Source organism: Mastigoproctus giganteus, chromosome 1 (genome assembly GCF_048544385.1).
Source record: "Mastigoproctus giganteus isolate SK-2022 chromosome 1, ASM4854438v1, whole genome shotgun sequence".
NCBI classification, from domain to species: Eukaryota; Metazoa; Arthropoda; class Arachnida; order Uropygi; family Thelyphonidae; genus Mastigoproctus; species Mastigoproctus giganteus.
Window position 1 is genome coordinate 160,222,190 of NC_143575.1, and position 13,036 is coordinate 160,235,225.

The 13,036-nt window shown below is 36.7% G+C and overlaps 1 protein-coding gene across 1 annotated transcript in view; it reads right to left on the minus strand.

Moving 5' to 3' along the window:
• The window catches only part of gprs (speckle type BTB/POZ protein), a 111,035-nt gene that overhangs the window by 22,720 nt on the left and 75,279 nt on the right, over positions 1 to 13,036 (minus strand). The gene's annotated exons all lie outside the window — the stretch shown is intronic.

Sequence of the window (13,036 nt, forward strand, 5' to 3'; positions counted from 1 at the left end):
GTTTGCAGATGATACAAAGATTGGCAGGGTTGTTAATGACAGTAATGGCAGTGTGCTACTGCAACAGGATCTAGAAAATTTGAGTAGATGGGCTGAGAAGTGGCAATTGAAGTTTAACTTTGACAAATGCAAAGTACTGCATATGGGTAAAAGTAACCCCAGAGGAACATACCAACTATGTGGTACTACACTTAGGGTTGTAGAAAATGAAAAAACCTGGGAATGATTGTGCAGTCAGATATGAAGTTTTCTGAGCAATGTAGCCAGGCTGCCAGAGCAGGTCATGGGGTATTAACCATGATAAACAGGAATTTTGCTAGCAGGGAAATGGAGGTAATTATCTCTTTGTATAACGCAATGGTCAGACCATGCCTTGAGTACTGCATACAGGTCTGGAGGCCACATTTTAGGAAGGAAGTAGAGTTGCTTGAGCATGTACAGAGAAGGGCAACAAGATTGGTGAGGGGAACGAAGGGGTTCTCTTACCAAGAAAGGGAAAGTTCTGGAAATTGCAGCGGCTGGAGACTAAGCACTTGCGAGCTGATCTGATTGAGGTGCATTAGGCCTTGAATGGGTTGAGCATGCTGAATTCTGATGGGATTCTTCTGCTTGCTCAGATTACAAGCCTGAGGGGGAATAAATTCAAATTGAGAAAAGACAGTTGTAGAATAGATGTGCAGAATTTGCCTTTAGCCAGTGGGTGGTTAATTGTTGGAACAAACTTCCATCTGTCATTGTGGAAGTTTATAGCTTAAATAAATTCAAGGAGGAACTGGACAAACTTTTAGTGGGAATGGTTGTGTGAAAATTTTTTTTTTTTTTTTTTGGCTAATGCTACATGAGCTCATACGCTTGCTTTCTTGCCTCCATTACTATTACTACTACTACTACTACCTTGCATTATTTTGTAAGTACTAATACTAGCATCAACAATACTTTTTTTTTGGTAAGAATGCCTTTTATGTGTCCCCATATTTTTCTCTGCACTGTTTCCAACAGATTCACATCCTTACTAAAATGAGGTTTTCAAACCTGTATGCAGTATTCAAAATGTAGCACAGACATTGCCTCATACAATGAAATAATAATCTCTATGTCTATTGGCAAGGCTCCTGTATACCACTTACAGAACCCTATAAGCTGCCTTAATTGCCAGCACTTTTCAAACAACTTCAAATCAGACTGCAGCATTATCCTCAGAATCAAGTTGTATGATGCCACCACAAGACAAGTGGAATTACTGCTACTGCAGTGATCATTGGCTTACAATGTTCACTATACAATACAGCATCAACAAAAATTAAAATTAATTAAAATCAAAATTAAAATTTGTTGATGCTGTATAAGCTTGCTTTGTTGAATCATTTGCCACTACTGTTAATACTTTATAGTTCCAACCCTCTGTTTCAAGTAGAAGCATCTGTGTTAATAATATTATCAACCTCCATATACTAATAATCACACAAAAGTGAATGCTACTACCTCATACATCATCACAGAGGCCATAGTGCAAGAAAATGCTTAGAGAGAGATCTGTTTATGATTGTGTTTCTTATTGAAAGTGGGATTACACCAGGTGTGCATGGGATATACTCGCTGCCTTCTTGTCAGCCTATGCACTAGTCGGTGAAATGATTATCAACGTAGGTCCTAAAATCCCGGTAATGAAAACAGACCTCCATCCTGTTGGAAGTGAATCACTTCATCCTCATATAGCTCATAAATGGCTGACACAATAGATATATTAACATGTTTGCCATCACCTAAATGGGAGAGAACCCATTCAATGTGGTATAATTTTCAAAATGCAGAAACAAAAAAAAAAAAAAAATCAGTATTCCACCATTCTGAAAATTTGTATATAATGGTTGAAAATTAAAAGTTTAGAAAGCAAAGAACAAATAAAACTATGTGTCAGGTCTATAAACAAAAGTTAAGTATTACTGCAAAGCATTCAGTCAGGTTGCCAATATAAGTGTATTGTTAATTTCATGTGCCTTTATGTTTACAGCACTCACTGGTTGAATGATCACTCTTATGCGTTAGCACATCACCCCTAGTGCTGTTTTACACATACATGTGTAAAGGCAGAAAACATGTTACATATGTGGAGAGTACATATCACTGGTAACCTGTCCCTTTAAAAAATATGGTCCAGACACGCATACCAGTCTGCAACTCCTGGTAAATTCACTGCCTTCTCTGAAGGTTTGGATTATTGGGATATCAGTATATACAATCATGTCCATTCACTGTAAGACAGTGATCTGAACATCGCCTCATCTGATCAAACAACCTTGTCTGAAAATCTTGCATCCTCACCCATCTTTGGATCCTTTCAAGACATCAAGCTTCTTGAAAGGGCCCAAACTTGCCTGGTGAGATCAGTATAAGGGCATCCATATGAGGAAAAACTTCAAATATGTGGGTTGCACAGCTTGATTGAGGTGTTTAAAGCTCTGAAAGGCAAAAGTAAAATGAATGAGAATGAAATTTTCACAGTTATAAATGATTCTAGAACTAGGGGCCATAAATTAAAGTTATGGGGGGGGGACAAGTTTAGACTGGATTTCAGAAAGTTTTATTTTAGCCAGCAAGTAGTTATAAATTACTGGAATAGGGTGGTAGAGGCTTACAGTTTGGGGAAATTCAAATGTCAGCTGGATAGTTACCTATGGGAGGAGAGAAATGTATAGGTTGTCTACTTCCTTTTCTTTTATTATGTATTTATATAATATCAGTGTAGATACACCATAGTTTACCCATAAATTTATGGGTAAACTATGGTGCATCTACACCAATATTATATAGTTAATTACCTAAACCCATAAGAAATTATGCCTTGTGCATTTCATCTTGTAATACATTATTATTATTTTACTCTTTTTTTTTTTATTTTTTTTTATGCTGGTTCAGCATAAGCCTTAGGCTTCCTTGCACCATATGGCCATTATTAATACTAATAACCTCTTTGTCCCTGATGGAAAAGTTGCTATATATCATTGACAGAATTCCATGGGTTGTTCTAGCAGCCTGTTTGCACTGTTCTGAGAATTTTATGTTGGACTGTAAAATTACACCTAGATCTTTTTCCTTAAAATATGCCTTGAGTTTAGTCTAATTAAATGGTATGTTATGGTAGAACACTCACAACATTGCACAACAGAACAATGTTAGTAGAACTACCCTAACACTTTTTTATCATATGTATAAAACATTTTTATCGTGGGTAAAGTTTGCCACAAATGTTGGCATACTACAAATTACTGTACTGCTATTACCCTTTGCAGAACTACACTAAAGTTTTTTATCATATGTATAAAACACTTTTTGCAGTAAAATTTGGCATGATCGTTGGTGTAGTACTAATTAGCACTACTACTCATTACTGCTACTCAAATGCAGTACTGTGCACTGACCAATGTTAATCCTTAGTTTACTTTTCAACCCATCTGCTTAATTTATCTGGATCTTCTAAAATAGCATACCCTGATTACTGTCATTAACCACCATGCCTTTGTATCATCAGCAAACTTAGACATCATATTTGAAACACCTACATTAAATATTATAAACAGTAACGAGCCCAACACTAACTTCGGATAAACCACTCACATTAGTACAGCTGCCAATCTTTGATTTTAAAAAAATCTGGAAATCGGGCAATTGTAAGCAGGAAGAAAGATATTTTAGCCAAAACAAGTGCTTTTTTGCAAAAAAGGAATTTTTCATAAAAAAAAAAAAAAAGTTTTTACAGTTCAGACTGGACTTAATTTTATTTTAATGACAAATATATGCATTTCATAATAAAATACAGTCAAAGGATTACTTACCAGTATACTTTAAGCATTAGCTTACCTGGGATTTTCTCTCTGTGGATTTCTGTTTGGACCATCTGATTATGACTACTTCAAGAAAGATGCTTACAGACTTTGCCCTTTTCAGAAATGTTGAGTCAAAGTTATAACAGTGATACTGCTGTTTATATTTGCTTATCAAGAGCATTTCCAAAATATAAACCAACTTTGGAAATTCTCTTGAACACAAACAGAAGATCTGAACTGAACAGTTTATTCCCACCAAGCTAAATAATTCTCTCACACTCAGCATTGCATGAAGAATTGTTAAAATACCAAGCATGAGTTGCAATAATTTTTATATTTCAAGTTTCCTTCTGAAGCTGTCAGTTCCACAATCAACGACCACTGCAGATCAACTATTTCTTGTTAAATTATTATGGAAGAAAAACTTGTGGAATGACTACTGCAAAATACCTATTTATTTATTTTTAATGATACTAAAAAGTATTGGACACTTGGTGTGTGTGCAACGTAGAAATCTCAAAATCTGAAATAGTACATTTGGATTAAAATAACAATCAACAGGCATATTAAAGAAAATGATGCCTCAATCTTATTAATGCTATAATTTAGTTAACATTTCATTAAAATAATTGGTTATGGAGTAATTAAACAAGAAAATTGTATCTGCCTTGTTGACACCTGAAGTTTAATATTTATGAGGTATCTCTGGTAATCATTATTGTTAATATTACGTTCTTAGCGTTTTTTCACCAACCTTTCATGGAGTAAAATAAAATTAAAATAAAATAAAACAAAACAAACCTTGATAACTATATTTACAATAACCTGTATTTACAAAATTAATATACGTATTACAATATTAAAAGTATTAAAACACAAGATTAAAATGCATTAAAATATACTAAGTTAAAAGCGATAAAATCCCGTAGCTTTCAAAGGCTCCAGCCTTCTTCTTCAGCAGTACTCTCTATTATTCAGTACACCTTTAAATATCAGCAGGGTAATGGTAGGCATCACATGTTTCCATTCTCACGTGTTCCGCTCTCTTGCATTGTGGAACCGGAAGTGGCTCGAACGGAAGTCGTACGGAACCGTTCATCCTTTTTTAGGATAATAGTCTCTAAAAGGGGGTGAATCCGTACACCCCTATCCCTATTAATGTTGGTTGTAGAGCTGATCCGCAAACTCTCGAGCCACTTACGGTCCCAGAACCTATGCGCCCGATCGGTGATAGTGGCATCGTCTGGGGAGATCTGGTGCTGCTTCTCCCAAAAATGTTCGGCCACGGCGGACTTGTCATATTCCGCATTTCTTATTGCTTTTTTGTGTTCCCCCAGACGATCTTTGAGACGACGTTTTGTCTCCCCTACATAACATTCCCCACAATCCGGGCATCTGATATTATATACGACCCCACTAGCATCCTCTTTTTGAATGGGGTCCTTAACTTGAGACACAACTGTGCGCAGTCTTCGTCCCGGAAGCTGCACACAGCGTGTCTGATATTTTCTTAATACTCTAGTTATATAATCCGTCAAGCCCGGATAATTGGGAATGTATGCAGTAGATACTGGTATAAAAGATTCATCTCTCCTCTGATTTTCATTAATAAATTTATCTATAATCCTCTGGGGGTAACCACATTTAGTAAGATCCGCCGTGACACGTTCATACTCTGCTTTCCTATCATCGGAGTTACTGCAATGTGATTTCGCTCTATTAATTAGCGTTCTTATCACACTGTTCCTATGATGGCTGGTCAGGGCTGAATTATAATGCGTATATTGCCCTTTACACATCGTTTTTCTAAAGACTTTTGTCTTTAACTGCTGGTCTTCCCTACAGACCAACACATCCAGGAACGGCAGAACTCCTCCATCTTCAACTTCCGATGTAAATTGAATGAATTGGGAGAAGCCATTTAAGATATTCAACACATGATCTTCACTCCCCTTCCGAACAAATGTAAACGTATCATCCACATACCTTTTCCAGGGGCGCATAGGGAGAACACTAGCATTAAATATTCTGGTCTCGAGCTCCTCCATAGCTAGATTTGCTATAATTGCGCTAATGGGGGAGCCCATAGCTGTACCATTAACCTGCTTATATATAATGTTATCAAAAACCATAGTGTTACTTGAGAGGCACAATTCTATACCCTTCCTAATATCTTCTGGATTCAGTTGCGTCCTAGTATTTAGGGTAGTATCCCTCTGTAAAACTATGTTTGCACACCACACTCCATGGTCAATAGGAATACAAGTGAATAACGATTTTACATCAAATGATATCATAATTTCATCCTCTTCTATACGCTGGCTCCTAATAAAGTGCACAAATTCTTTACTATCCTTGATACTAAATTCAGAGAGTCCTACTAGTGGAGACAATAGTTTGGCTAGGAAACCCGAAAGTGCATACGTCGGACTACCTATAAATGAGACTATGGGTCTGAGTGGCACGTCTACTTTGTGGATTTTGGGTAAGCCATAAAACCTTGGCATTTGGCTACCTGTAGCATGTAGTGTCCAATATTGTTCTTTAGAAATCTTATTAGATTTAAGCCAACTCTGCAACATTCCGTTCACTTGTCGCTCCAAACTAAGAAGTGGACTCTTCTGGATAATCTTATAGGTTGTCTGATCTTCTAATAAGCTCAACGCTTTATTCTTATATACTTCTTTATTAAGAACCACCGTTGCTTTGCCTTTATCAGCGGGTAAAATTATAATACTATCATCTTGTTTAAGGTTTCTTAGTGCTAGTTTTTGCTTCACATTAAGATTGGAAGGAGCACTCTTAGCTTGACTAAGGATGGCTGCTATTTTCACTCGAGCTTCATTAGCTATATAGCTAATGAAGCTCGAGTTTTATTAGCTATATTAGCTATATAGCTAATGAAGCTCGAGTGAAAATAGCAGCCATCCTTAGTCAAGCTAAGAGTGCTCCTTCCAATCTTAATGTGAAGCAAAAACTAGCACTAAGAAACCTTAAACAAGATGATAGTATTATAATTTTACCTGCTGATAAAGGCAAAGCAACGGTGGTTCTTAATAAAGAAGTATATAAGAATAAAGCGTTGAGCTTATTAGAAGATCAGACAACCTATAAGGTTATCCAGAAGAGTCCACTTCTTAGTTTGGAGCGACAAGTGAACGGAATGTTGCAGAGTTGGCTTAAATCTAATAAGATTTCTAAAGAACAATATTGGACACTACATGCTACAGGTAGCCAAATGCCAAGGTTTTATGGCTTACCCAAAAATCCACAAAGTAGACGTGCCACTCAGACCCATAGTCTCATTTATAGGTAGTCCGACGTATGCACTTTCGGGTTTCCTAGCCAAACTATTGTCTCCACTAGTAGGACTCTCTGAATTTAGTATCAAGGATAGTAAAGAATTTGTGCACTTTATTAGGAGCCAGCGTATAGAAGAGGATGAAATTATGATATCATTTGATGTAAAATCGTTATTCACTTGTATTCCTATTGACCATGGAGTGTGGTGTGCAAACATAGTTTTACAGAGGGATACTACCCTAAATACTAGGACGCAACTGAATCCAGAAGATATTAGGAAGGGTATAGAATTGTGCCTCTCAAGTAACACTATGGTTTTTGATAACATTATATATAAGCAGGTTAATGGTACAGCTATGGGCTCCCCCATTAGCGCAATTATAGCAAATCTAGCTATGGAGGAGCTCGAGACCAGAATATTTAATGCTAGTGTTCTCCCTATGCGCCCCTGGAAAAGGTATGTGGATGATACGTTTACATTTGTTCGGAAGGGGAGTGAAGATCATGTGTTGAATATCTTAAATGGCTTCTCCCAATTCATTCAATTTACATCGGAAGTTGAAGATGGAGGAGTTCTGCCGTTCCTGGATGTGTTGGTCTGTAGGGAAGACCAGCAGTTAAAGACAAAAGTCTTTAGAAAAACGATGTGTAAAGGGCAATATACGCATTATAATTCAGCCCTGACCAGCCATCATAGGAACAGTGTGATAAGAACGCTAATTAATAGAGCGAAATCACATTGCAGTAACTCCGATGATAGGAAAGCAGAGTATGAACGTGTCACGGCGGATCTTACTAAATGTGGTTACCCCCAGAGGATTATAGATAAATTTATTAATGAAAATCAGAGGAGAGATGAATCTTTTATACCAGTATCTACTGCATACATTCCCAATTATCCGGGCTTGACGGATTATATAACTAGAGTATTAAGAAAATATCAGACACGCTGTGTGCAGCTTCCGGGACGAAGACTGCGCACAGTTGTGTCTCAAGTTAAGGACCCCATTCAAAAAGAGGATGCTAGTGGGGTCGTATATAATATCAGATGCCCGGATTGTGGGGAATGTTATGTAGGGGAGACAAAACGTCGTCTCAAAGATCGTCTGGGGGAACACAAAAAAGCAATAAGAAATGCGGAATATGACAAGTCCGCCGTGGCCGAACATTTTTGGGAGAAGCAGCACCAGATCTCCCCAGACGATGCCACTATCACCGATCGGGCGCATAGGTTCTGGGACCGTAAGTGGCTCGAGAGTTTGCGGATCAGCTCTACAACCAACATTAATAGGGATAGGGGTGTACGGATTCACCCCCTTTTAGAGACTATTATCCTAAAAAAGGATGAACGGTTCCGTACGACTTCCGTTCGAGCCACTTCCGGTTCCACAATGCAAGAGAGCGGAACACGTGAGAATGGAAACATGTGATGCCTACCATTACCCTGCTGATATTTAAAGGTGTACTGAATAATAGAGAGTACTGCTGAAGAAGAAGGCTGGAGCCTTTGAAAGCTACGGGATTTTATCGCTTTTAACTTAGTATATTTTAATGCATTTTAATCTTGTGTTTTAATACTTTTAATATTGTAATACGTATATTAATTTTGTAAATACAGGTTATTGTAAATATAGTTATCAAGGTTTGTTTTGTTTTATTTTATTTTAATTTTATTTTACTCCATGAAAGGTTGGTGAAAAAACGCTAAGAACGTAATATGAATATACCCAACCTCAGAGGCCTATTTGAGGAATTATTGTTAATATTTCTCTCAATACACAAAAAATGTTGAATATTTTTCAATGTTTCCGACATATATTGCAAAGAGAAAAATTGGCTACTGGGCCTAACAAGATATAGTAGCACACGTGACATAGCACTCTAACACATTTCCAGCAATTGTGTGATCTGAGAGAGACACTATTATGAAAATTTCCGGGGCGTTAATGAAGTGTGGAAGTGAAATGGTAGAATGGATATTCATAATGATGAAAGTTTTAAAAAAGGTTCAAATAATAAAAAAATAAGTCTAAATGTTCCAAAATATTCCAAGTTATCCTAAGTCTTTAAAGTTAGTGTTCAATATTGCACAAGTATATGCCATTTAAGATAATATACAATGTCAGTAATTTCTTTGAGTGTTCATTACTCCCCTTTATAGGAAACTAATGTTTGGAACATTAGTTATTATTATTATTATTATTTGGTTTTTAGGAGCATTAGCAACTAAGGCCATATTGCTCCGGGATATGCGGTGGTCATTCCCTGACCTTTCCGCATCCTCCGTATTTGGAGGTGACGGGCTCGAACCCCGGAACACTGATAAATTTAAGAAGATCATCAAAGCAGATCTATCAACTTGTAAAATCAATGTTTTCTACAGGATATCACTGCTGCCCCTACTAATGCCCTTGTAGAGCTTATAAATCACCAATATAAATAAAGAAATAAAAGGGCAATTACTTATACAAATATATATACACAATTTTCTTACAGATAACAGAAAACATGAGCAAAGAAGGTCAGGTTTTTTTTTATTTTATTTGCAATATGTGGAAATTCCTTCATGAAAGGATGTTGAAAAAACATGTAAAACATGTTAAAAATATGTTGTAAGTAAGAAAGAATATATCCAAAGCCTTGACTTTTTTTTTTGTGATTGACTATTTTGTCTGCTGGCATCCTTTTGCTAAATGTTACCTCTAATTAAATAATTTAATTGTCTACAAGATTGAGAAAGGTTATAGCTTAGTATTCTATGATTATCAAGCAATTGTATTTTGATTGTAAAGATATGCAAATTGGAAGCTATTTATTTATATTTATAGCAGCTGAGTAATTAAATGATGATATTTCATTTTTTTTACAAAACAGTAGATATATCATTGGTTTTGAAAATAAACAAGTATTGTTAACTCACAAGTTGTCTATCATACACTGAACCTGGCCAGTAAAAGGAAACAATCTTGGCTTTACTTAAATGTTGAGATTGGTTCTTTTTTAAAACCTTTTATTTTAAGCTTGTAACAGCAAAATCAATGCATTTCAATTCAGTTCAAAAACTTATTCTTTAAATAAGGCAAATTGGCTCTCCAAATATGAATACATATAAGTTAAAGTTAAATAATATTTAACTTCATACTTCTGAACACCTAGTTGACAACTTGCTATCTGTGAATTCTGTTTGGAGCCAAGAAGACTTTTTAGCATTGGCATTAGCAGAGGCATATGATGCAAGAAAGCAAGCTTATATAGAATCAGCCAAAAAAAAAAAAAAAAAAAAAAAAAACCCTTCCCATTCACTCCAAATGCTTGTTCAGTTCAACCTGAATTTATTCAAGTTTTCGACTATCAACCACCCACTGCCAAAAGGCACATTTCCACACATCTATTCTACAAATGTCTTTCCTAAATTTCAATTTATGTCCTCTCAGGTGAGTAATCTGAGCAAGAGAAAGAATCCCATCAGCATTGAGCTTGCTCAAACCATTCAAGGCCTTATACACCACAATAAAGGAAGCTTTCATAATTATGGTTAAGAGTGTGTTTACTTCCTTTGCTGCCTCATTTAATATAACTGGATGGATCCTATCCAACCCAGGTGCCTTTTTTATATTCAATTTCAACAATTACTCCTCCATTTTGCTTTCAGTTATTACAAAATCATTTAGCTCCCTGCTAGAGTTTGATAAGCTTCTGGCCTCCACTTCCCTACAGACTTCCTCATGTGTGAATGTAGATGCAAAATACTCATTCAGTTTGTCAGCCACTTCAGCAGGTTCATCAAAAATCGAACCGTAAATATCAAGTAGACCAATCTGATTCATTCCCTTCCGTCTAGAATTTACATAACTTTGCTGTTTTTCTTTGCATCCTTTGCCAAAGATTTCTCATAATCTGCCTTTGCTTGCCTAATCTCCTTTGTGACTTTATTACAGACTAGCTTATATCTACCATAGTTTTCTGTGTCATCTAATAATTTATATGCATCCCATGCTTTCTTATCTGTCACAAGTCTCATTAGTTCATTTGCCATCCATTTAAGCCTAAACCTTGAACAGTATTTCTTAGTTGGGACAAAAAGCCTAGTAATTTCCAAGATTACTTCCTTGAATGCTTCCCATCTAGAATTTTCTGTTGGTAACATCATCAGTTGGTCCCAGTGTATAGAATTTAAAGACTTCTGAGACCACTGTAGTCACCTTTACGAAAGCAAAAAATGCTTCCCCTTACATCTTTAAATAAATTCCATATCAGTACACTGTGATCACTGCCATCTAGTGGTTCCTTTATCTGCAGACTCAATGCATGCAGAATCACTGCTGATAATCAGATCAAGAGTATTACCCGCTCTAGTTGCCTCTCGGACATGCTGCTGCAGAAAACAATCATCCAATAAATCCACAAAAGCGCCTTGTTAGTGTGCAAGTGACCAACCCACAAGTTACAGTCAATATCTGGAAAGTTAAAATCTCCCCATTATAAGAAAATCTGATTTACTTGCCTACTCTATATCTCTGTACAGTTGTCCATGAACTGCTGTCCCAGCAGTTCATAGACAACTCTGGGGATTTCCAGGACTGCTGTCCCAGCAGTCCTGGAAATCCCCAGAACCTTGCTTTCCAGGCTGCTGCTCATTCCAATAGAAGCAGTGCAATAATCACTTTCACATCTGCCTGCAGCTGCTATGAATCTATTAGTATACAAATTCCCCCCCCCCCAAGCTAGCAGTTTTCTGACCCACCTAACACTGCCTCGATAGCATCAGCAAATATTCTTGCATCCTTTCTATTTAAGTGTATCCCATCCCTGTAGAAGTGGTCTCTCCTGTTAACAAGCACAGATCACGCTGAGAAAAATTTTAACCCATGGGCCTTGCACAATCTTTCCAGAGCCGAATTGATTGAACTTTCTGGGCAGAATTGCAGACACTTTCAAATTTAACCCTAACTTGAAACTTTTTTCAACATTGACCTGTAATTGTTAAGTAAGTCCGGTGATCTCCTACTCTTAATGCCATGCAGGAGCTCTAAACTTTACCAAATGTTCACCTCCACGACTGCTGACCGGACAGTTAATCTGAAATTCCGTCAGAACTACATGGCCTCATATGAGTTGGTCAGTGATGTTTTATCTTCATGAAGGTCCACAAATGATAACAATGTACAAGCTGACAAATATCTGACCAATGACATCAGCAGAAATGGTGGCAACTAGTGATTAAGGACTCTGTTCAAGGAAGATGTGATTCAGGATGTGTTTTCAATATACAGATACTGTATTTTTTTTCTCCACAAGCAGGATGAAGTTTGCATCCAGCTCCTAGACATCTGAGCTGAGAGATGAATAATAATTTATGTAATAATGTAATGGTATGCTAAACATTGTTTTTTTTTTTTTTGTTTTAAACCATTAGAATATACTTCTAGGTTTTTTTTTTTTTTTTAAATTCCTTTAAATTTTTTTAAAATGTATTTTATAATAAAAAAAAAATGGGGGGGGGGGGGCACCGAGTAATTCTTTACACAAAAACACCTGATAGGCATGCGGTGACCCCGGTAACAGCACTCCAAGGTATCAATAGTACTAGCAACTGAAATGGTGAATGCAAAAAAACTAATCTTGGGAGAGAAATATTACAAAGTGTATGATTATCCCCAGGGGCTCACATCTGGTGAGTATGGGCTTGGCACACCCAGGGTCCTGAGCTGGATATCATTATTCTTCTCTTTCTTGGTGATTCCCTTCTACTTCTCTCTCTCTCTCTCTCTCTCTCTCTCTCTCTCTCTCTCTCTCTTCTGGGTTACTCGGGAACTTTTTTTTTTTTTCTGGTGCAGCATAAGCCTCAGGCTTCCTTGCATCATATGGATATTAATAATAATTATATGATGAGGTGTCTACCTCTTTAT